General features: G+C 39.0%; 1 pseudogene; it reads right to left on the bottom strand.

Annotated features, from left to right (window-relative positions):
• LOC130544456 (60S ribosomal protein L7a-like) overlaps positions 1 to 24368 on the bottom strand; it is a 37642-nt pseudogene extending 13274 nt beyond the window's left edge.
• Between the last annotated feature and the right edge of the window lie 629 nt (positions 24369 to 24997).

Here is a 24997-nt window from a genome sequence, read left to right as displayed (position 1 = left end):
CTCAGTACATTCTGAAAGGGCTTCAGCCCCTACACTACACTAAAATTGTTCTCAACAAAATTTTTGAATAACCTGACTTTACTCATAATTTTCTGACCTGACCTTGACTTGAACCTGTGGTGCCATGTGTCATTCACATTCATAAAATTCCCTTCTGTTTTTTCTCAGCACCATTGTCTCTGTGCTTGCCTAGGCTAGGCAGCCTGGAGCAAATGAAAAATCACTGGATTTGGAACATTACAGACATTTGGGTTACAAATCCAGCTCTTGGAATCTTGAGAAAATTAACCTTAATAAGCCTTAATAAAAATAATTAGTACTGCCACTCCTATAGGACAGCTTGGAGATCAGAGATAGCAGGTAGTGCCAAGCTCATTCGAAAGCATTCAGTGGATGGACGCACCTCCTCAGCCTGTTTTTGTTGAGCTCTTTCAGTGACCACACAGATACCAGTAATATCAGGGTCCTGATATATTTCACACCTCTGCTCTTCTCACTCTGTATACCAGTGCTGTCCAATGGGACTTTCTCTGAAGATGAAAATCTTCTATAATCTATGCTTGTCTAATACAGTAGCCACAAGCCACATACAGTCTTTGAGCACTTGAAGTGTGGCTAGTACAACAGAGAAACCAAATTTTTTGTTTCACTTGAACTAATCCAAGGTTAAATTTAAATAATTACATGTGACTAGTGGCTCCCATATTGGACAATACAGCTGTATACTTTCCCTTGGTAGCTTCATACCACTCCATGACTTTGGCCATTACCCATACACAAGAGTCCCAGCTTTATTTATTTACTTTGGGGGGGGGGGAGGAGCAAGGGAGAGGAATAGAGAATCTTAAGCAGGCTGCATACCCAGCATAGAGCCCGATATAGAGCTCAATCTCACCACCCTGAGATCATGACCTGAGCTGAAATCAAGAGTCAGACGCTTAACTGACTGAGCCACTCAGGTGCCCCGATTCTCAACTTCAGATTCCAGCCTTGATTTTCATCTGCCTGTTAGCCATAACAGGGCATCATAGAACTCATCATATTTTCCTTCAAACTTGCTCCTCCTCTTAGGTCCTATATTCCAATCAATAGCACCACAGTCCAGTATCCAGCTCAATCCAAGTAAGTGTCCCAGTTTTGAACCAGGAGTTACTATAGATAGTCCTTTTCTCCACCCAAATTCTACGCCTATCAGCCTACAATCATTTGTACATGTTAAATATCTTTATCTCTCCATCTGTGCTGTCATAGACTTAATACAAGCCCTCATTATTTCTGACTGAGATATAATGATGGAGTTCTAATTTGTTGACTTGTTTCCAGTCACACCCCTCACCCTGCCATTGATCAGCTTGGCTGTGAGAGTGTTCACTGATTTACTTGATCTTGTCTAGAATTTACTCAAAATCTTCCAGTGGTTCCTCAGGGATTCACGATGGTCTGACCCCCTATGTAGTTCTCCAGTCTCGTGTCCCATTACATATCCCAGAAGGAAAAGAGAAAGAGGCAGAAAGCTTATTCAAAGAAATAATGACTGGAAACTAGGAACATATAGTTTTATAGGTAAATTCCATCATAATTTTATGAAAAAGGTAACTAGAATATTATTTAAACTGTTCCAGAGCACAGATGAGGGAAGAAAAGCTTCTAAATTATTTCTGTAAAATCAGCAAAGTGAAACCAAATCTAACAAAAATGCTACAGACCAAAAAAAAAAACAACAAAAAACTAGCGGCAATATTACTTATGGTCGTTATGCAGAAAAAAATTCCTATAATAGTGAATGTTGGAAACTATTCAGCAGCATATTAAAAGAGTAATATACCACAAAAAAGTGATCATCATTATTAATATAATAACCCTACAGTTCTAAACATCTATGGATCTAGGGAAGAATGGTTCACATTGATAGTGGGATCAAACTGTGGTCACTCCACTGTGGTCCAAGCTCAGTGAGAGATGTAGCTGCATGTTATTATATCTGTTCTCAGCCTAATATTATAAACAAAACTTTTGGATGGGGGGGTCCTGTGGTGGAGTGGCTAAGAGCACTGCTCAGGATTCAGAGACTAACTGGGGGTCAAAGCCTGGTTCCACCACCAGTGATCTGACGTTTATATACATTATGAACTGATCACCAAAATAAGTCTATAGTTACCATCCATCGCCACACAAAGGTAATATGATATTACTAACTGTATCCCCTGTGCTGTACATTCCATCTATTTATTTATTTATTTATTTATTTATTTATTTATTTATTTGGTCTCTAGCCTCACCACCACATTATTCCAAGAGCTACTCAAACAACATGGCCCAAACTAAATGAATTGTCCCCTAGACCACTTCTTACACATTCTCTGTAGTTTAATTACATCACAGTCACCTAACTGAAGCCAAAAATTGGAGTCAATATTTTTTCTCCCCTTTACTCCTTAGTCCTTACTGGTCACTTTGTTAGTCCCAACTCCTAGACCTCTTTGAAATTTGTAATGTCCCTTTCTCTCCCCATTGATACATCTTGTATCAAGGCTTTTTATGGACTATTGCAACAGCCCATAACTTATTTTCCTGAACTTCTGTGTCACACTTCCTATGTCAACTCTGCATGTGATCAAGAGTAGTATTTCTAAAACATAAATATTATTGTTTATAGTAGGTTGAATAATGGTGTCCCCAAAGTTGTCCACATTCTAATCCCTAATGCCTGTAAATGTTAGGGGGAGGGAGGAAGGGAGGGAGGGAGGGAGGGAGGGAGAGAGAGAGAGAAAGGGAGCATGCAAGCATGAGTGGGGGGGAGGGGCAGGGGGAGAAAGAATATTTTTTTTTTAAGATTTTCTTTATTTATTTGAGAGAGAGAGCAAAAACAAGGGAGGGAGTAGGGAGAGAGGGAGAAGCAGACTCCCCACTGGGCAAGGAGCCTGATACAGGGCTCGATTTCAGGACCCCAAGATTATGACCTGACCCAAAGGCAGACACTTAACGACTGAGCCTACCCAGACACCCCTGGGAGAGAATCTTAAGTAGGCTCTATGCTCAGAACAGAGCCAGCTGTGGGGCTAGATCTCACAACCCTGAGATCATGACCTGAGACAAAATCAAGAGTTGGATGCTTAACTGATTGAGTCACCTAGGCCCCCCTGTAAATGTTACTTTATAAGGAAAAAGAGACTTTGTAGATGTGACGTGAGTTAAAGACGTTGAGATGGGGAGATTATCCTGTGTTATCTGCAAGCACACATTGTAATCACAAGGGTCCTGGTAAGAAAGAGTCAGGATCCAAGTTTATAGTGGGAGATGTGATAAAAGCAAGAAGTTATAGTGATCATGAACCAAGGAATGCAGGTGGATTCTAGATGCCGAAAAGGGCAAGAAAACAGATTCTTCCCTAGAACCTCCAGAGGAAATGCAGCCCTGGTGACACCTTGATTTTAGCCTAGTGAGACAGGTTTTGGACTTCTGACCTCCATAACGGTAAAATAAAAAATTTGTTCTGTCTTAAGCCATTAAGAATATCAAAAAAAAAATTTTAAGATTTATTTGAGAGTGAACACACGTGAACCAGTTTGAGGAGGGGCAGAGATAGAGGGAGAGAGAATCAAGCAGGTTCCACTCTCAGCACAGAGCCCAACGTGGAGGTGGATCTCACAACCCTTGAGGTCACTACCTGAGCCAAAATCAAGAGTTAGACACTTAACTGAGCCACCCGGGAGCCCTAAAAACATCAAAATTTTTAGGGGTGCCTCAGCTGATAAAAGTATGCAACTCGATCTTGAGGTTGTAAGTTCAAGCCCCACACTAGGTATAGAGATTACTTAAAAATAAAATCTTTAAAAAAAATAATATCAAAATTTTTTACAGCAGCCATAGAAAATGAATACATTCAAGCAACCACTTTTTTGGAAATAGAGGGATTCACATTTCCTACAGGATAAATTCCAGACTTACTAAACTGCATTCAAGAACCCTCATAATCTAACTACTAAGACATTTTTAGCCTTTCTTTCTGTTCCTGCCCTCTAAGGAACTTCTAATAGGGACCAAATTTCTTTTCAAAAGTTGAGCCACATGGTCCGACAAAGAATTCTGTGCAACTTTTGCATATGAAAATTTGGGAGGAGACATAATTTAGACATCAAAATGTTAGGGTTTGGTGAATATGAACAACGGGACAGAATACTTCAATAGCCAAGATATACTCACTACAATCACATAGGAAAAAAAAGACATTTTTGCCATTCACTAAGTAATTTTACCGTAACAATTCTTAGACTTGTAAATGTCCCTTTTAACTGGATGTCTTCTCCTTTTATGTCTGGTGAACTCCTTCCTACTTATTCTTCAAGACTCAGTTTCATCATCACCTCTAGCGGGAACAGATCTTCACTGACATACCCGGGCACAGACACTTAACTTTTTCTGTGTTCCTTAAGTGTACATTTAATATGCTCTTTTACCATATTCTTCTGAATGCTAATAATGTAATTACCTATTTATGAATCGTCCTTCCCATTAGACTATTTGCTTCTATGGTAGTATTCCAACATGGCCCTCAATGAACCTCAAATTCTGGCATTCTTGTCTTTGTGTAGTTCTCTCCCACAATGAGCCTTGGTTGGTGTATACCAGTGATATGCTGTAGCCAGCCTGCATGAGTTCTCAAGAATCAACTGTGTTCAATGATGCATTAGTTCAATATAACACCCCGTGCTAATGATGTACTATACCTTGGCTAATTGAATTTAAGTTAAAAACATAAATTAAATAAATAAATAAATAAATAAATAAATAAATAATTTTAAAAAAGAAAGAAAAAAAAAAGAATCAACGGTGCTCCTCTCTTCCAAATTCTGTGTTCATCAATGTTACCTTAGCTTGAAATCAGCCAAGGTGGAACTATTTACACTAGGAAAATTAGCAAATGTTACAAATTAATGGAAGTTTTCTGTTTTTTGGGAGAGTGAATTTCGCAATATCTCTCCTTCTGATTCACAGTAACAAACAGAATGCAGGGGAAAAGATTTTGTGTCGATGCTGGACTTAGCTTCAAAGAGGACTGGCAGCTTCCACGTTCTCCCCTTGAATACTGATTTTTGCCACCATGTATTAAGATCAGTTACCTGATAGATGGACACTGAACAGGTCCATGTGAAGAGGAAGAAGTCTTGAGATTATATGTAAAAGGAGAAAAGCCCATTCATCCCAGCATCCCAAATAAGCCTCCAGATAACTCCAGTCACAGTCACCACCATTTCACTATAACCACGTAAGAGAAATCAACAAACATCAGAAGAACCACCAAGTCACCTACAGAATTACAAAAAATAATAGTTGCTATTTTTTTAAAGATTTTTTATTTATTTATTTGACAGAGAGAGAGACAGCCAGCGAGAGACGGAACAGAAGCAGGGGGGTGTGAGATGAAGAAGCAGGCTCCCAGCGGAGTCCGATGTGGGGCTCGATGTGGGGCTCGATGTGGGGCTCGATGTGGGGCTCGATCCCAGGACTCTGGGATTACACCCTGAGCTGAAGGCAGACGCTTAACGACTGAGCCACCCAGGTGCCCCATTAGTTGCTATTGTTTTAAGCCATCAAGTTTGGGAATTGGTGATAAGAACCATTATTAAATTAACTTAAAAAGCTTCCCATGTCAAGAGCCGTATTTCATTTGCCTGTGTATCCACAATATCTGAACAGCTACCCAATGAGTACATGCTGGATAGAGAGCAGATATTGTCTTTTTTTTTTTTTCAGTACTTCCGTAAGGTAGTACCTACCCATCTATTTCACTATGATGAAGAAATATACCCCTTCATAATAATATGACACTGTATGACAATAATTAAAGAAAGAAAACTAGTTCCTAACAAAGACAGATCCTTACTGGACAAACACTATAACCTCTTTCAATATTGAAATGACCTACTAAAATTGACTAACATGTCTACCTTCTCCCTGGGTAAGTATCAAAGGTCTCTGCTCTTCTACTTGCCTTTCTTAAGGGTTTTCCTCCCATGATGACATCAAGGCAAGATTCCTGGAAGGAGGAAATACCTGAGATATTTGATGTATGTAAAAAGAAAGACTGTGATTTTGGTCTCAGGTGTGGTAGTAATCTAGTTTCTACTTCTGACTATGCAGTGCGTGGCAAATGACAAAATCTTATTTTGAACTCTGAACTTGTATCTTTTTTCCACAATAAAATGTTTCTCTTTTATCTGTTTACTATTTGGTTTTTTCCTATACTTTCTCCTCCTTTCCTTTGTTCTAGTCTGTTTTTCATCCCTACGTAATGTTTCCTCTTTTATATACTGCTATGCTCCCTAGCCCTGTAAATTACCTACTAAAAATTAATCATTTTGCAAAATGCATTATACATATCCCATTAATCCTTTTATCAAACCCATGACCTAGGCATTATTATTTTCAGTGTATAGGTAAGGCTCACAGAGATAAGTAACCTGTTCAAAATCTCAGCCAACGGGAGAGCCAGATGTGCAGCTGGTTCCAAATGTACTCAGATCTACACAGCTATAAAACACAAGAAGTGGGAGACTGGGGAAGAGGTTAAATACAGTTAATTCATACCTTTAAAAAAAGGAGGAAACTGAAGAAAACAAGCAGATGTACATTTTGCATGAAGATACACAGAAACTTGTTAAACACTGTACAGATAGACTTACTCAAAAACATTTTCATTTCCACTTCTACTCCGGGGGTATATAAGGAAACTATTCTCTTTTTCTTAGAACCCTTACTCTGCAGGATCAAAATGAGCAAATGGTGACCACGTAAGTGAGAAAGTAAATTAAAATGTGCTTGTAACTGCAATCTTGCGACTGACATAAAACTCTGTACCACAGCCATTCCTTAGAAGCCAGCTCACGGGATCAGACAGTCAGGCAAGCCCATTTCTAAATTCTGCATCTCGAGACCCACAGTATAGAACATACTGATGAGTTCTTTTGTACCCAACCTTAGCTGCCACTTCACTATAGTGAAAGGGAACTGCCGACAGTTTTTGTCCAACTCACTGCTGTAGACTCCACAGCTTGCAGAGACCTGGTCTAGAGTCGTAGGTGTCTGAATCATACAGGTGGTCCGGACACCTTGATGATGAGGCAGGGATCAGAACTCTTTGGTGAGCTACATAACCATCAAATGCTGCCACACAGGAAATGGGCCCAAGAAAGTTTCAGGAGGGTACAATTTTGTCTTTGTAATCCATTGTCAATGGGTAGTTAAATATTAAGGCAAAGTCAATGTATGAAATTACATAAAATTATAAAGTACTTTTGAATAATAATGTCCTAAATACTTGAATACTTATTACATGTCAGGAACTTCATATAGCTCATCTCATTCCATCATTGCAATGCATCAGAGCAGCTGGTGTTAACAGATACCCTTTTCACAGTAGATAACCAGGCTCTGAGATACTTGGCGTCTTTCCTAACTGCTAGCTGGTTAAGTGAGAGTCAGGACATGAACTTTTAGTCATTTGGTTAAATAGGCAGAATGATCTAGTGATTTAAAAAGCAGGATTCTGGATCCAGATTGCTACCTAAATATCCCAGCTCTGCCACACACTAGCTGTATGACTCGGTTAAGTCACTGTGCCTCAGTTTCCTCATCTGTAAAATGGGGATCATAATAGCTTCTACCTCATGATACTATTATTTTGTTATTGTTAGGACTGGATTAGTTAATACATAAAAATGTGTAAATAATATGTATGTATAATATACATAATATACCCAGTGCCTGACATATACACTATACAAGCATTACCAATTAATATTGATTCCAAATCCAGTTTTATTTCTACCACCACTCCCCCTTGTGGGCGTGTGTGTGTGTGTGTGTGTGTGTGTGTGTGTGTGTTGGGGTTCTAAAATCTGGAATGGAGGTGGAAGGTAGGACTCAGAGAGAGGAGAGGACTGGAGATGGCAGCAGAGAGCTTCTAGCAGGTATGTTTAGGCTCTGACCCAATCACTGACTAAAAGAAGCTTGGTGCAGCTCTTTGAAGGCAGGAGAGTAAGGAAGCCCTAAGTTCTACAGTCCTATTTTGAGACTAAATCAGTATAACATTTTTGCCCAAACAGGAAATGGCGATTCCAACTTGGATGGTGTGGCTTTTTCCTGAGGCTGTCCAATCCATTCACAGTTGATCAAAATGAAATCTCCAGAAGTTCTGAAAAACCTAATTACAATTCAGATCACAATGTCAGTTTTCTGACCTCCCAAGCTCAGTATCTGTGCTCTATCTTGAATGCTTTACCCACTTATATTTATAGAAAGCTTTGTCAATATTGTTGACTATTTTAGGTTATATACCTAAACGTGGAATTAAGAAAAAGGATTTAACATTTTAAGCCTATCATGCATATTGCCAAACTGCTTTCCAGAAAAGTTACCCCAAATCACACTGGTTCAGCCACTCCCACCTACCACTTATTATCATGATTCAGAAAGGAGAAATCTTTGCTAGTGTTAAAGGAGAAAATACCACCTGGTTGATTTCTTTTATTATTACCAAGGTCAATTTTTTCTATTTGGAAGACATTTATATTATTTATTTTAACTGTATTTTTTGTCTTTAGTCAGCTTTTCTGTTGGGAGATTCTACTTTAATGATTTATGCAAGATCTTTCTACAATAATATTGTTTCTTCATTAGTTTCATGGAAAATGTTTTCCCAGTAAGTTATTTGCATATTAATTTATTTACTTTTAAATTTTTAAAATTTAAATTCTACATTTAAAAAAAAATTTTTTTAAGATTTTATTTATCCATTTGAGACAGAGAGAGAAAGAGAAAGAGAAAGCACAAGCCAGGGGGAGGGGAGAGGCAGAGGGAGAGGGAAAAGCAGACTCCCTGCTGAGCAGGGACCCCCCCCCCCCCCACGCAGGGCTCGATAGATATCAGGACCCCGAGATCATGCATGACCTGAGCCAAAGGCAGACGCTTACCCGAGCCATCCAGGTGCTCCAACTTTTTAAATTTTTTTAATAGAGTTTGGAGTCCTTCTCATAGGAATTCAAAAATTATTTTATACCTTCCTGTATCAAATTGAGGTATTTAAGAAACATACCACTCTTATATTCTTTTGGTTAAAATATGTATTTCTTAAAAGAATACACAAAAAGGTAAGTTTTACCAGAATACAAGCTCTTCGAAAAAAGAGATCTGACATATTCACTCATCACTGTGTTCCCAGCACTTGTAACTGTTCCATTTGTTGAACAAATAAGTGCATTGCTATCTTGCAATCTGCATGAAAGCAGCAAATCAAATTCAAAGATTTCACAAAAATAAAACAATTATTGAGGACATGCAAAATCTGCAGTGACAATGCCTGGATTTCTGGCTGAAGTACATTTTATTGTTAAAACACTAGAATTTGGGGCTTTTGTTCTCTTTGTATTTTTAAGTTTTCACCACATAAATGAAACTTCTCCATGTTACCTGAGATTTGCCTTATGAAAATATTTCAAAAACAAACCTCTTCCTCTTGATCTCCACTGTCACCACTCCAGACTAAACCAGCATCATCCTAACTTGAACTCTTGCAATGACCTCTCAATTAGTTCCCCACTTCCTCTTTTGACCTTGTCCAGGACTTTTTGCTATAGAGCCTGGAACATGAGCATCTCAAACCATCAATCTGATTATGATGCTCCCTTACTTTCATTGCTTCCCACTGTTTTTAGAATAAAATTTAAAATCCAAAACTCCACATGATCTGATGTAGCCCCATTTGGGGAAGTCCAACCCCACCTCCCCTTGCTGTGCTCATCCACACCACTGCATTTCAGTTTTCCAAACAGGTTTGACTCATTCTACCTGGGCCTCCCCACTGTCTGCTGCCTCTCCCCACATGGCTCTTGCACACCCCTGCCTGGCCAGCTCCTAGTCACGTGGTCACTTTCTGAGCATCACCTTCCCCATGACCCGCCATGCTCCAGGCTACATTAGGTCTTAGACTCTTCCTGTACATGTGCTACATTGTACTTGTGCAGCATTCTTCATAGTCTGTAATTATATATTTCCTTGTGTAATTCTTTGCTTTACCTCTCTCTCCCCTACTAGGTAGAAAGCTCGTGGACAAAAGGTTTGGTCTGTTTTGCTCATCATATCTCTATTACCTACCACGGAACCTGGCACCTATTTGGCACTCAACAAATACAAAATGAGTAAATGAATGAAGGAGAACAGCTCAAGGCCATCCTCTGCCAGGAAGCCTTCCTTACTGATGCCCAGACCACAGTATGCTTCCCTTTTTGAATATCTGGTAGCATTCTCATCTATGTTGTCCCAAATGAATTCTTACGTTGTAATACATAATGTTTCTTGTTATTTTTCTAAGCCTGCTTATTTTCTCAGCCACAGTGTTCCCCCTTCCCTCCTCTAACACTGGCCTCAGAGCTGGTTCTCAAACACTCTTGGCTCACCCTTACTCAGAGACCTTGCATTTGCTGTTCTTATTCAGAACACTTCTTCCCCACATATTTGAATGATCCCTTCCCAATCACTCAGCCTCAAAGGTCATCTCCTCAGGTAGACTCTGCCTCTCCAATAACCGATCCTACTTGACTGTTCCTCCCAGCTCTCATCGCTACCTCCCGTTACAGTACACATTACACACTTGTTTATCATCTGGCTCCCTTATCAGAACACAGGCCCAAGAGAATATGACAATTTGTCTGTTTGGTTCCTACTGTATGCCTGGCATATAGTATTTATTATATACTGGCATATAAATATTTATTAAATGTCTCAATACCAGCTCCAATGAGAGTCCAAAGCTCCCACTCAGATCAAAATGAGCATGAGTAGATTTCATCTGGCTTCAGAAGCTAACCCAATCTTCACTTCAGGGTCCCACCTCAGGGAAAGTAGTAGGGATTTCCTAAAAGATTGCTTCTGATGCAAAGAGGCAACTAAAGGAGAGTAGAAAGTTGATGAAAAAGAAGGCAGAGAATAGGAGAGGAGAAATCAAGTCAACTGAATGGAGTGAAAGGGGAAAATACTGGAATTGTAAGGATCTGAAATCTTTTCAAAAGCTACATTAACAACCAGATGGTCAAAGCTTGAGCTGATATTCCTTCTGATAAATGTGGCTCTGAATGAAATGCAACCTCTCTGTTCTGGCAAATCAGCTTGACGCTCATGCATTTGATGTGATATGTCATGTAAAGATGTAATTAGAGGAAACTGAAAAAAAAAGAATAAAAAGAGAAAGAATTTAGATCATAATAAAAAAGAAGTTAGATGCCGATATGGGCAAAAACACATTTATAGAAATCTCACAATAAAAGTGAAAAATATTTCCTTTGTTAAAAATAACTGATGCTACATTATAAATGTGTTGATCCGTCCAGAGCTCTCGGAAGGAAAAGAGATTAAGATGTTTCCAGATTGAAAACCACCCCCAAATCTGTAACTTTAGATTTGTATATACATGAAAATATAAATAAGGTATGGGTGATAAGGCCTTGTTATAATACAGTAGTAAAACTGTGATAAATTAGAATGGGTGGGAGGTTTCCTGCTGTTTGATTTTTTTTTAATGATTTTTTATTATATTATGTTAGTCACCATACAGTACATCCCCGGTTTCCGATGTAAAGTTCGATGATTCATTAGTTGCGTATAACACCCAGTGCACCATGCAATATGTGTCCTCCTTACTATCCATTGATTTTTTGACTCAGAAAGCAAGCACTGGAATAGTTCTTCCTCTGTACCTGATCACCTGATATGAGATTAGAATTCTGTTCGCAGTTTAATATTCAATTCTTGGGGAGAAAACAGTCACGTCTATAAAAATATCAAGTATAGTTTCAGAATCTATGATTATCTGAAATAAGTTCGCTTCCACCACTAGCCATAACTAACTTACATATCCAAAAATTTTTAACTCTTATCAGCAGTAAGGTCTTAAAGTTCTCATTTTCTTCCTTTATATACAAAAAATCCAGGCAATGAAAATCTCAAAATAAAACTGAGAAAAATTTTCCTTTGTTAATATAAGGTGAATGTTTACATCACAAATCAAGACTTAGAAAAGAAAAAGAGGGGTGCCTGGGTAGCGCAGTTGTTAAGCGTCTGCCTTCAGCTCAGGGCCTGATCCCAGGGTCCTGGGATCGAGCCCCACATCAGGCTCCTCCACTGGGAGCCTGCTTCTTCCTCTCCCACTCCCCCTGTTTGTGTTCCCTCTCTCGCTGGCTGTCTCTCTGTCAAATTAAAAAAAAAAAAAATCTTCAAAAAAAAAAAAAAGAAAAGAAAAAGAAATATGTATAAAGCCAAACTCATAACTGAAGAAAACGCAAATCATGGGGTAGAAAAGTAAAGAAAACAATATATTATGTATCACTGACATCTATGAATTTCTGTTTTCATTCATCTTTCTCTCTGAATAGCCTAGCCACCCATTAGTAAGAAACGATAGTTTACATGAATTATTTTAACTACATTCCCAACAAATATTCAATGTAAACTAGAAAACTTTTTTTATGGAACAACTCAAAGCACATCATTTTACCTCTGGTCTAATTTGAGAAGCCCATGCAATTAAGATTTATAGTCTTTTTCATCACTTTCTGGAGCTCCAAAAGTTTTATTAGACATCTCTCTCTTACTGCTTCTCCCTTGCTAAAATGAAACTTACTAGGCCAAAGAAAGAGAAAAGAATTCAGGAGATCAAACGGTAAATTTTTTTCTTCACTGACATTCTAAAAGGAACTATGAAATTTTGCTTGTGAATGGCATTCATGATCCCCACCATGATTTTAAAAAGTAGAAAGCAGAATAGTGAAAAAAAATATACCAGTGTTAAAGCCTACCAAGTGCATTGTTGATTATGTTATCATTTTTTAATTAGATTCTGTTAGGCAGAATTCAGCATTTCCACCCTGGAGGCTGATGTCACTGTGAATTCTTGAAAGAGAAAGCAGGACTAGAATATTTAAGATATTTATAACTCTATCATGATGTTGCCTACGTTTGGGTGAGAAAAAAATGACTTTATGATCGTCTGGTTAGTTATTTTATAATCAATATTTGAAGATGTTGTTATACACTGTATTAGTTCACTTGGGCTGCTATCAGAGCCCTGGAAGGCTTAAACAACAGAAATTTATTTCTCCAGTTCTGAAGGCTGGGGAGTCCAAGATCAAGGTGCTAGCAAAGCTGGCTTCATTCTGAATCCTTTTCTCTTAGTTTGTGGATGGCAGCCATCTTGCCATGTGCTCACATGACCTCTTCTTTGTGCATGCACAGAGAGAGAGAAAGAGAAAGAGAGACAGAGAAAGAGAGAGAGAGATCGATCCCTGGTATTTCTTTTTATAAGAGCACTAAAACCATCAGACCAGGGTTCTATCCTCATGACCTCATCCAGTCATAATTAGCTCCCAAAGACCTCATCTCCAAATACCATCACACTGGGGGTAAGAGCTTCAACTTATGAAGGGGGGGCATAAATATTCAATTTATAACATGCACCATGAGGCACATACGTCGTTTTGTTCTTCCAGTCACTAAATAATACATATTCTAAGGATAAAAAAATCCAAGGTTGAAATAATTTAGATTACAAAAAATATGTGTATATATAAATGTCTAATCCAGTCTCACCATACAATTTAACAAACATCAATTAAGTGATGAATATATTCATTTTACAGGTGTCACACTTGAGAACCACAGAACTGAAGTCTTGCTCCAGGTCACAGAGCTGATTGGTGATAAGGTCAGTCTGCTGATAACTAGTCCAGTACTCTTGCAAATAAACCCACATCATCCCTGACTGGCATGAATACATTTCTACATGTCAGTCAATAGAACATTTCATAACCCTGGATCATATTACAGTTTGAGGCGTAAGCCCTAGGCTCTACACTCCTGACCTCTGGAGTCTGATGGCTCACCCTGAGCAGAGAAAGAAGTCAAGAACCTGATCCCTATCCCAAGACACTACAGAGGACTGCACTGGCAGACACCCCCAGTGCAACTGAAGAGGGCTTTGAGCAAGTTCCTTAAAACTTTCTGCAGACACATAGCTGCAGAAGCAAGTTTACCCTGAGCAGCATAGGAAACATGGAGTTGTCCAAGTTGCAAAGAACCCAGAAGCCATTCTAAATAGAGACAGACTCAATGGGGGCTAACTGGCCCTGGGAGGAGTTCCTGAGAGCTACTGATGCAAGGGGCTGATGTGACCAAAGACTCCCAAGTATTGCCACAGAAGGCACTGGCAAGGCCAGAAATGAGGGAGACCCACCGCAGCAGATGCCTGGTCAGACTAGCCACCAGAGGACACTGTTCTCAATTCTTTCCTTTCAGAACACGACCCTCAATTGCACTTAGTTAATTATGGAATTACATGGTCAAAATCTGCCTTCCCAGATAGATTATAACCCCACAAGGTCAGGAACAATCTATATATTCTCTTCATATTTTCCCCCAACACCTAGATTAGCATCTAGTCTATAGTAACTGCTCAATAAATAGTTATTCAATTGAGGAAAAGGAGCATCAACTAGCTTTGCTAATGTCTTTGGGATAAAGAATGGTAAGACACTTGGGACGCCTGGGTGGCTCAGTCCGAAGTGTCTGCCTTCAGCTCAGGTCATGATCCCAGTTCTTAGGCTCGAGTCCCACATCAGGCTCCTTGCTCAGCAGGAAGCCTGCTTCTCCCACTGCCTGCTGCTCCCCCAGCTTGTGTTCACTTGCGTGTGCGCACGCGCACACACTCTCTCTCTCTGACAAGTAAATAAATAACATCTTGGGGAAAAAAAAATAATAAGACATGTAAGCTAAAAAGTGGAAACAGAAACTTTTAGCCTTCCATTACATTCTTCCTGGAGCAATTTGTCTCAAAATATGATGAAGCTGGAAGTCCTGAAATGAGTGACAGCTTGAGTAATTACAACAATAACAACAATAATTTACATATGTATATCACTTTATTCTTCCCAAATAATAACATATTATTATTTAGTTTTCATGATATAACTATTCCCATTTTAAGATGAAGAGGCTGAACTTCAGGGACAGTATAATTTGTCCAGCATCACAAAGCTAATGAAGTACTGGATCCAAATCCAGATCAAACAATTCCACATCTGGTATTCTTTCCACTTCAACTACATTAAAATAACAAAAATATTAGTAAATGTGGATTCTGAAATAAATGAGGGAAATAACCATTTTAAAATTAGCAAACTTCTGTCTTCCAGACTAGAAATTTTAATTCATTTTTGTGTCAGACAGTCCCTTTGTTCTGGGAAAAGCAAGAGAAAAAAATATTTGAGAGAGGCTCTACTGTTATGCAGATAGGAAGCACACATCCACCCACCTTGCTTGGGGAAGACCCAAATGCAGTGACATATCCCTAATGTCAACACTACCTTTATTCACTCCATATTTACTGAGTACCTCTGTGTGCTGGTCACCATTCAAAATGAGACAGTGTACCATATAATGTCACCTGGGAGTGTCTTTTAACAACTCCTTATTCCTGCAAATTATGTTTCAGAGCGAGAAATGTTTCCTTCTCAGTAAGCATGCCGTCGGTCCTATTAAACCTATGTCCTATTTGGGCCTCCCTGCACAATGTGATGTGTTGATGTTTGAGTTCTTTGTAGGAGCCCATATTGGGAGAAAGAAACCTACAAGAGGAAGTGTGAGCTTGAACCTCCTTTCTGTCCTGCTCAAGGGAAGACCATGAAAAGGACACTGGTGGGGTTTAGGACCCTGTGACCCAGGGTAGTGTGCAGAGACCTACTGACACTTTAAGAAAAGCCCATAAGCTGGGAAGCACAAATGTGTGGGTCAGGTGTTCTGATGATTTGGGGGAGCTGAAGGTTAAACCTACACCAAACAGGGGTAGGTTTTTCCTTTAAGGAAATGGATACTCCCAGTTGGATACTCACTATGGAGAGACATTAATTCCAGTACACAGAGTATCATGGTGACTTTACACAGAATGTGGGAAACTCTGCTTCCTGTCTCTGGGGCCTAGGGGAATTTTGCAGGGTTTCCATTGCTTGGGACCTTCCTATAGGTGGGGTGATGGGGAGGAACTGGTCTCTGTTAGGTGGTGGCCAACTGGAAGCTAAGCAATTTTGAGGGCTCTAAGAAAAGCCACAGTTAGAAAAGCGGTTATTTAAATTTTACTACTTATGTGTTTGGTCTCAGTTGTGTTACAGGGAATTATGGAAGGGCCTGCCCCACAGTTCATACAGGTTGGCAAATGGGAGAACAGGGGTCAAGGGGAGAGTGTGAAGATGATCCCCAAGAGATGACAGGGTGACCAGAGCTGCCCAGCCCTACGTGTTGGTGATTGGAGAAGGAAGGACCAGGGACCTAGAGGAAGTAGGTCGGGAGCAAGATTCCTCATAGAGAGTTCTCAGTGTAGTGGGAGAACAGTTTAGGCAGGTGGCGCTAATCTCCAGCATTTGGTTCAAAAAGAGGGTAGTTGTTCACACTTTAATAATTTAAGCAGTTAAAAAAAAATTGTTTAATTAAAAAGATGTCTCTACTTTGGAATCATACTGATGCCTCAGACATGTGGGTAAAAGCCCTCTGCCCCTAACTGCTCCCCCACCTCAGATTGCACAAGGGCACTAGGCCCATCGAAAAAAGATTCCCGTAACTCTGAGACAGAATCAACAAAAGACTTTACAGACAATTAAATGTCATGTCTGAAATACTAAATTATGCCAATGGAGTAATTTGCTCACCCTCAGCTGTCTCTTCTTGCTAACTGTTCTCTATGGAGCCAGGATTCTCTGAAAGACTCCTGTCTTAAGGAATCCCTGGGCCTCCCCAGAGGCAAGGCCCAGCCCCACCCAAGGAAGCCCACCTGCTTCTCCCTCCAGAGCAAGAGGTGACCTACAGAACATCCTTGAGCAGGAATTAACCACCTGAAAAAATAAAGGGACTCATCTATTCATCACATGTAAAAAGATTATAGTCCCTTCTTCATGCACCTAATTTAATCACAATTTAGTGTACATTTTCAGAGTAAATGGACAAACACTCATCTTCTATTTTGTGTACATGTATGTGCAAAAAATCAGGAAGAGATATTGCACTTGCAGAATATTAAGCACAGCCCGCTGGTTTCTATTTAAATGAAAATAACCTCTCATTAGCATTTCATAGTTAAAAACAAAGACTTAAATCAGACCTGGGTTTCAATGTCATGCTCCACCATGGATTCCGTAGTATCCTGAGAATAGTTATTTCTTATCCCCAAGCCTCAGCTGCTCTGACTGCAAAATGGACCTGACAATTGTGTCTGCTTCTGAGGGTGGTTGTAAGGAGCAAATTATTTAATGCACATGAAACATTTAGAAACAAGCCTGGCATCTGGTAAGTGCTCAAAAATTTTACTATTCATATTTCAGTATTTCTAAAATGTTGCTGAAATTCAGGTGCTAATTACTGGGGCATCCCAAAAGACAGACTTAGAAAGGAAAGCACTACTAGGTAAGACTCTAAACAGTACCCTAACTGTGCTTTGGCTACATCACTTGCCACTTCCATCAACTGCTTTTTTGGTAGCATGCTGGAAAATCAACCACAGTACCCTAACACCCACACCCCAGCAGCTCTCTAAATCAGTTGTTCTAAAATGAGTCAGCATACACCCAAGCATGTTGGCCATTCATCTGATGTCCACAGGCTGCAGGTTCCCAAATAAACTCCTGCTAACATGCACTGGCAGCGTGCCAGAGGCCAGGGGGCGTGGGTGCACCGTCCACACCTCCCCAGCTCTGGGTTCAGGGTTCTTCCGGTACAGACACGGAGCCCGTGTCTGCAAAAAGACAAGAGTGGTGCAGGAACAGTCTGCCGGAGGAAGCATCTTCTGCCCACATTCTGCCTCACTGTAACCAGCGTTCCAGGTCCCACCAAAATTCACTACCACTAATTTCACACAATTGGCTGAGGTATCTATAAAAATGTTTCTATCTACTCCTGGGTATATTTTTCTCCTTGAGTAACTAAATGTAACACTTGTTAAAATTTGTTTCATTTTGTTTTCCTGGAATAAAAATGAGCTCATTTTTGTTTTCCATGCCCAGAAGTTACAGTAACAGGAGCACCTTCATCTCCAGTTCCCTAGGGGAAGTTGGGGAAGCTCAGAAAGCAGGGTCGAGGCAGGACTATAAAGCCAATAGTGATGAAATCAGGTTTCAGAATGAGTTTAGAAAATTTGACTTAAACTAACAAGGTGCTTTTTGGATGTTAAAGATCTCCATTTAGGTTTCTTAAAAAATGATTATACACATTTAGGACAGAAAGACACTGGCTTACCTAGGTTTAAAAAGAGAGAGAAAGATCCTAGTTGATCATGCCTAAAATGAGCCAATGTAAGTAATGTGCTTGCCAAAAAGCAGCGCTTTCCCAGCACTACCACAGCACTGCGCCGGATTACCACAGCTTAAAGAACCAGACAAACTAGATCTGTCTCTTCTTTCTCACCTCCCTGCTCAGCCCACTGCTAACTAAGTTCTGTACCACCCCCGCCCCAGCACCTCTCAAATTGTGACTGCCAAAAGTCACCAGTGACCACAAATTGGCAAATCAGTGGACTTGTTTCCAGTCTTAGAACCTGCCCCCTTTCGGTATTTGACATTGTTGACCACGCCTCACTTTCTTCCTTTGGCTTCTCTGATGCTGTTCTGTTGTTGCTCCTGACACCCTGGCCACCTCTTTTTAGCCCCCTTGTCGTTCTGTCCTTCAGTGCTACCTGTAACTGAAGGTTCAGTCCTTGTCCCTGTTCTCTACACACACCACCTAGTGATCTCAGCTACTCTCACCTCAGCCATCACCAGGAGGATAAGAAATCCCAGATCTATCAGTCCAGTCCAGACCCTAAGCACTTGATATATCCACCTGCATCCTGGAGAACCACAGCTGGTTCTTCCTACTTCTCCAGCCCTTGGTTCTCCTTTTCTTCCTGTTCCCATACTCTTATCCTAACAAAGAGCACCACCATCCATCCAGTGGCCTAAATCAGAAACCTCAAGACCTCTTCAGATTCTCTCAATCCTTTACCCACTACACTGAATCAGTGATAAAAATTCTGCTCCTTAGCTTGTTTTCTATTTACCTCTTCCTCTCCTCCTTCACTTTTGATTTATATGAGAGAAGGAGAATTCTGTGGTTCTTATCCTCTGGGGTCTAGAAAGATCATCTCTTATGTTGCCTGCCTCAAACTACATCATTCAGTGTTTCTTCTCCTCAAAAAACTCAATGTTCTATATTCTTTAGAAAAAAACTTTGATCAAAACAATTTTTTAAAGAATGTGGGACTAACACAGGGAAAGAATAAGGAATAACTTCTATTCCTCGATCTTAAGGCATCTTGTAGGAACCAACCAATATTAAGAACTCGGTAACAAAAGAATGACCACTATTTATTCTTTCTTTCTTTCCACAAATATTCACTCACTCTTTATTTTGTGCTAGGTGTTCTTCTGAATGCAAGATGGTCGAGATGGGGTAGGGTGCGTAGCAGATGATGAAGAACTCAATAAATGAGAAAATATCACAGTAGTAAGTGCTATGCAGAGTTTAACAGAGAATGACGTGGAAGCTACTTTAGACTGGACAGTCAGGCAAGGTCTCTCTAAGGGAATGTCATGTAAACTGAGACCTGAATGGTAAAAAGGAGGCAGCCATGGGAGGATCAGGAGAAAAAGCACTGCATGCCAAGAAAACTTTTGTGTAAAGGTCCTAAGGCAGAAAAAAGCTGGGCGCTGGAGAAATAAAGAGAAGGCAGCTATGGTTGGAACTCTGTGAGCAAGGGGCACAACTGGGTCACATGTCAGATATCCATAAACTTCAAAATAATTGTACAGGGGAGTTTTTATTATTACCACTTAAAAGCTAAGGAAATGGAAGTTAAGAAAATTTAACTTCATGCAGTGAGAAAGGAAGACCAGATTTTTCTTTGTGGTATCTCCGATTCCAAAACATGTTGCTTTCGTATAGGGGACGATTCAAGTAAACCTAAGATTTGTGACATTCTGGAAAATTTCCACATCAGTCTAGCCCCAAACTCTGCCCCAATTTCAACTCTTTATCATAGTGATAATTGATTTCCCCTGATCTTTTTATAAACAAGGGAGGCTTTTATGACACCTCTCTATCAACGAAGTCACTGAAATGTGTGCAACCTGGGAAGCCCAAGGGTTACAAAAGTAAGTCTAGGGTTCGTACTTTTTAAAAAACATATTTGTGTTTTCTAAGTGCAAAAATAATATGTGAATATTTAAATTAAAGTAATATAGACATACATAAGCGAGAAAAAATATCCCATGAATCTATTTTTAAATTGGTTTCTACTTGGGGTTTACAATTTAGTTTTATTTTGCTATATTTGTTTATTATTTAATTTCATGTGATTTTACACATGCCTGAGGGTATTAAGGATAATATAATAATTATATCAATCACCCAACTCAAGAAATGGAACATTAGCAATATAATGAAGCTTTTCTCATTTCCATCTCCACTTGCACTTCTTCCTTTCTAGCAAATATAATCACTACTTTTAATTTGATGTTTGTTTTTCCATGTGCTTTCTCATTCTTGTCTTCATTTTTTATATTCTTCTCCTCAAATGGAAGAAGAGTTGAAGCAGAATAATTGACAAACTGGTGAAGGTCAAATGAGGGGTAGTGGAACAGTGTGAAGCCCCTGGGAGTCCCAGAAGTTGAAGAACTGTGAACCCTCTGGAAGGCTCTTTCTTCCTGAAGACCAATGGGTATTCACAGAAAAGACAAAACGGTACATTGTAGAACTTTCATACATTGCTCATGAGAATGAAAAGTACAGCCAGTTTCTTATAAATTTAAACACACACTGGGGCACCTGGGTGGTTCAGTCAGTTAAGCATCTGCCTTCAGTTCAGGTCATGATCCCAGGGTCCTCAGATGAGCCCCAAGTTGGGCTCCCTGCTCATCAAGGAGTCTGCTTCTCCCTCTGCCCCTCCCCCTGCTCGTGCTCACTCTCTCCCTCAAAAAAATAAATAAAATCTTTTAAAAAAAATTAAACACACACCAATCGTTTCATCCAACAATCCACTTTTAGGTATCTATTCAGAAAAAATTAAAACTTATGTTCCCACAAAATCTGCATGTAAATATTTATACCAGCTTTATTCATAAGCACCCAAAACTGGAAATAATCCAGAGGTTCTTTACTGATGAATGGATAAACTGTGTGGTACACGCATTCAATGAAATGCCATTTAGCAATAAAAAAACAATGAACTGTTCATAACAACATGAATAAATCTTAAATGCATTTTACTAAGTGAAAGAAGCCAGGATGAAAAGGCTTCATATAATTCCATTTGTATAATGCTCTGGAATTACATGGATGGGAAACAAATAAGTAGACACCAGGCACTGTGAGGGGTTGACTACAAAGGAACAGAACAGGGAACTGGAGGGCTAATGGAATAGAATGGAAATGTGGTGAAGGATATATAACTCTATGAATTTGGCAAAAATCCACTGAACTGTACATCACTGAGTAAATTTTGCTTTCCATAAACTAAAACCAATCAGTGAGGATGTGGGAAAGATGCAATGCAAACTGTGAGTATTACAAATGAATAACATAATCACAATGAAGGAGAACGGAGTAAAAAGTTGCTGACGTAACTTTGGAAAACAGTGTACTGCTAGATACTGTAAGACTCAAAACAAAAATAATTTAAACACTGTACTCTAACTGACAAATTTGTTTCTTCCAAGAGTATAGATTTGCAATTCTAAAACTACTTTATTTGTATATTAGGTGAACAAAAACACAAACACACTGCAGATAATGGAAGGAAGATTTCTCACTGTTGGAGAAAAAAGAAATAAGTGTCAAGGCAAGAATATAACGCATAGTATTATTTTTATGTATGCAGAGAGAGAAACAGAAATATATACGTATGTACACGCATGAGTAAGTGTACCTACTTATATTTCCTACTTCCATTCACTGAAAGCAACTAGAAACAGTGATACTTAGCATACCTAGCACCCAGACCTTGGTTTCTAAATATCATTCTTCAAGATGGTGTTTTCCTGGCTGACTCCAGTGCTGGGGTAGGGAAAATATAAAGGATACTGGAGCATCTTGTGTTGCCAGAAAGTAAGAAAGTGGCAAAACAAAACAGAACAAACAAACAAAAAAAAAACAACAACAAAACATATTGAAAGGGCACAGCAGGAGACAACAGCTCCTAATGACCAAAGTTAGAAAAATAACAAAATAAATGATGATACTATTAGATTGTAACCCAAACAATAAACTAAGCATCCATGAATCTATACTGATATTAATATATAATTTAAATTAGTAAATAAATGGGGGAGAAGGGACAACTCTTCTGTAGAAATAAATTTAATTAATAAACAATTAATAAACATAGAAAGAATAGGGGAAATTAAGAAAGCATCGTTAGAACATCACAATAATAATTATCATAGGCAACATCCACTGATAGAAGCTAAAATAAGTAAATCATGAAACTACTCCATGATTGGTAGTTTAACATGAAGAAAAATCAATACTGACAACTTTTAAAGTTTTAAGCAGCTATTAAAGTACACTACTTTTATTGGGCAAATAATTAATAATATCAGGAACTTCCCTTGAATACATACAATATTCTAGTCACTGTATGAAACACTTTACACGTTAACTCGTGTAATCTTCCCAGCAACCCTATTCAATTTGACAAATGAGAAGGAGATTAGATAACTTTCCCAAACTTAACATGGTTAGGAAATGATGTGTCTGTAATTTAAAACCAGAACTCTGCCAACAGATAAACAGATGTTAGATAGATGTCAGATATTATGCATATGAGAGAGAGAGAGAAAATATATCTATATGTATTTGCTTATTTCAAACTAGAGTCAATGTAAAATCAATCCCACAAACAAAACATCAGGGTACTGAAGTGCTAAGGAGAACAAAGAAATATTGGGGCATCACATCTGCCTGGTGTTTTGTCTTTATTAATTAATTTATTTATTTTTGGATTGAGAAAATGATGAGACCAGTGAGGTGATGTGAGGAAAAAATGAAAAATTGAAAACTAAGTTTTTTACAAAAGTGAGAGGAGCAAGGATGTTTTTACCTGGCAGAGAAATCCAACTATTCTTGAAGGCGGTCATCCCTTTTGGAAAATTTGAAGTATCACAGAAGTCTGGAATGGTGAAACTGCTGAGAAGCAAACTGCCCTTTGGAGGCTCACCTCCACTCTCCCAAGGTCTCTGGGAAGTGCGGCCACTGGAGCCACAGTTATCACTGACTATACCAGCCTCTGAGCTACCCTTGGCATAAGTTGCTATCTTGATAGAATAAGAAACATTTTCTTGCCCAGTATCTTCAGAGTAAGAAGATGCCCTTCTGAGTTAGACTTAATAGAAATAATAGCTCAATTTGGACGTGAAAGAGGAGTCACAACTTAAAGTTTCAATTCAAACATAGTTTGTTTTCTAATACTAGGACAGTAATAATTTTATGTTAATTTATGTCAAATATATACACATATTACAAATACAGGTATTGACTGGCTGAAGAAATTATTTTAATCTTTTTAGGTATCACAATGGAATTATGGTTATGTTACAGAAAGACTCCTTACATTTTAGAGATACATATTTACAAATAAAATGATAAAGTTTCTGGGATTAAATCAAAATATTGTGAGAGAGAAGATAAAAGACTATAGATGAAACAAGATTGGCTAGGAGCTGATTATTGTTTGACTCGGATAACGAGTTCTTAAGTGTTCAATATACTAGTGTGTCTCCTTCCGTACATGTGTGAAAGTTTTCATAATAAAAAAGCGTTTAGAAAGAAATTCGGATTTTTCTACTATAATTCAATGTAAGTGATATCATAGAAACCTCAAATCACACTCCAAAAACTACCGTATTTGCGGAGGAAAGATGGAGGTGGAGACCACTTAGAACCATGCCACCTCGAAACCAAAGCGCCGCGAGGAATAATAACAATCCTAATAAAAGTGCAATACCATTTTTTCAATGTAAAATGTGTAATAAAGAAATACCGAGGTAAACACAAAGGCCTTACCTTTGAACATAATGAGAAGAAATCTGTGCGCGGGAGTGGAAGGGAGGCCGCGGCTGCCGGACGGTGACGAACACGGAGCCTTCACAGGCGCTCGCAAGATGGCGCCGGGCCAGGTGGTGCGCAAGCTTCCCGGTCCGCCGCTGTCCCCCGGCGGGGAGAACACGCACGTACCGGATTAGATGTGCACAACCCCCGGCACGACGTACACGAAACACTAACCTTGCTGCCCCACACACCACCCGCATTAGGAAACCATCTGCCGTACTAGAACAAACACACTGTGCTGACCTAAAGGAATGTTTTAAAATTTCTAATTTAGTGTATTACCGTTAAACTCACTCCTTTTCTTGGAAACGATTTTCTAGTCTAATTTTTAATGTGTTTTAAAGTAGTATGTTCATATGGAAGTAAAAGATCCAACGATACAAAGCGTGAAGCTAAAGTCATCCTTTCCTTGTTCCCCTAGTTTCTACCTAGTTTCACTCCCCAAAGAAAACCATTTTAATTATTTGCTTTTTTAGTTGTTCTAATTTTTTTTATAATTCTAAATAAATGCGCGTTATTTTGAGTTATCTCATTGACCGACTTTAAACAGGTGTTTGGACTCCTTTATATGAGAGATAAAGATGTTTACCTACCTTTGCTTCTTCCTCCCAGTTTTTCTTAGCAATGCTTCTTTTTACTTCTTTAACGGTCATATTCTTATTTGTAACAGTATAGATATTTCTTGACCCAACATTTGATTCCCATTTGTAAAATAAGATAATTTACTTGCCTTACTTCACTTCAGTATCCAACCTGTTAACTGTAACTCTACTTTTCACATTGTCAAGGCTTATAATGTTTACAATCTGTTATAAGGAAGTGAGTTTTT

This window comes from Ursus arctos, unplaced genomic scaffold, assembly GCF_023065955.2.
Source record: "Ursus arctos isolate Adak ecotype North America unplaced genomic scaffold, UrsArc2.0 scaffold_21, whole genome shotgun sequence".
Lineage (NCBI taxonomy): Eukaryota > Metazoa > Chordata > Mammalia > Carnivora > Ursidae > Ursus > Ursus arctos.
The sequence above is the reverse complement of the archived record's forward strand: the minus strand, read 5'-3'. Positions and strand labels throughout refer to the sequence as shown.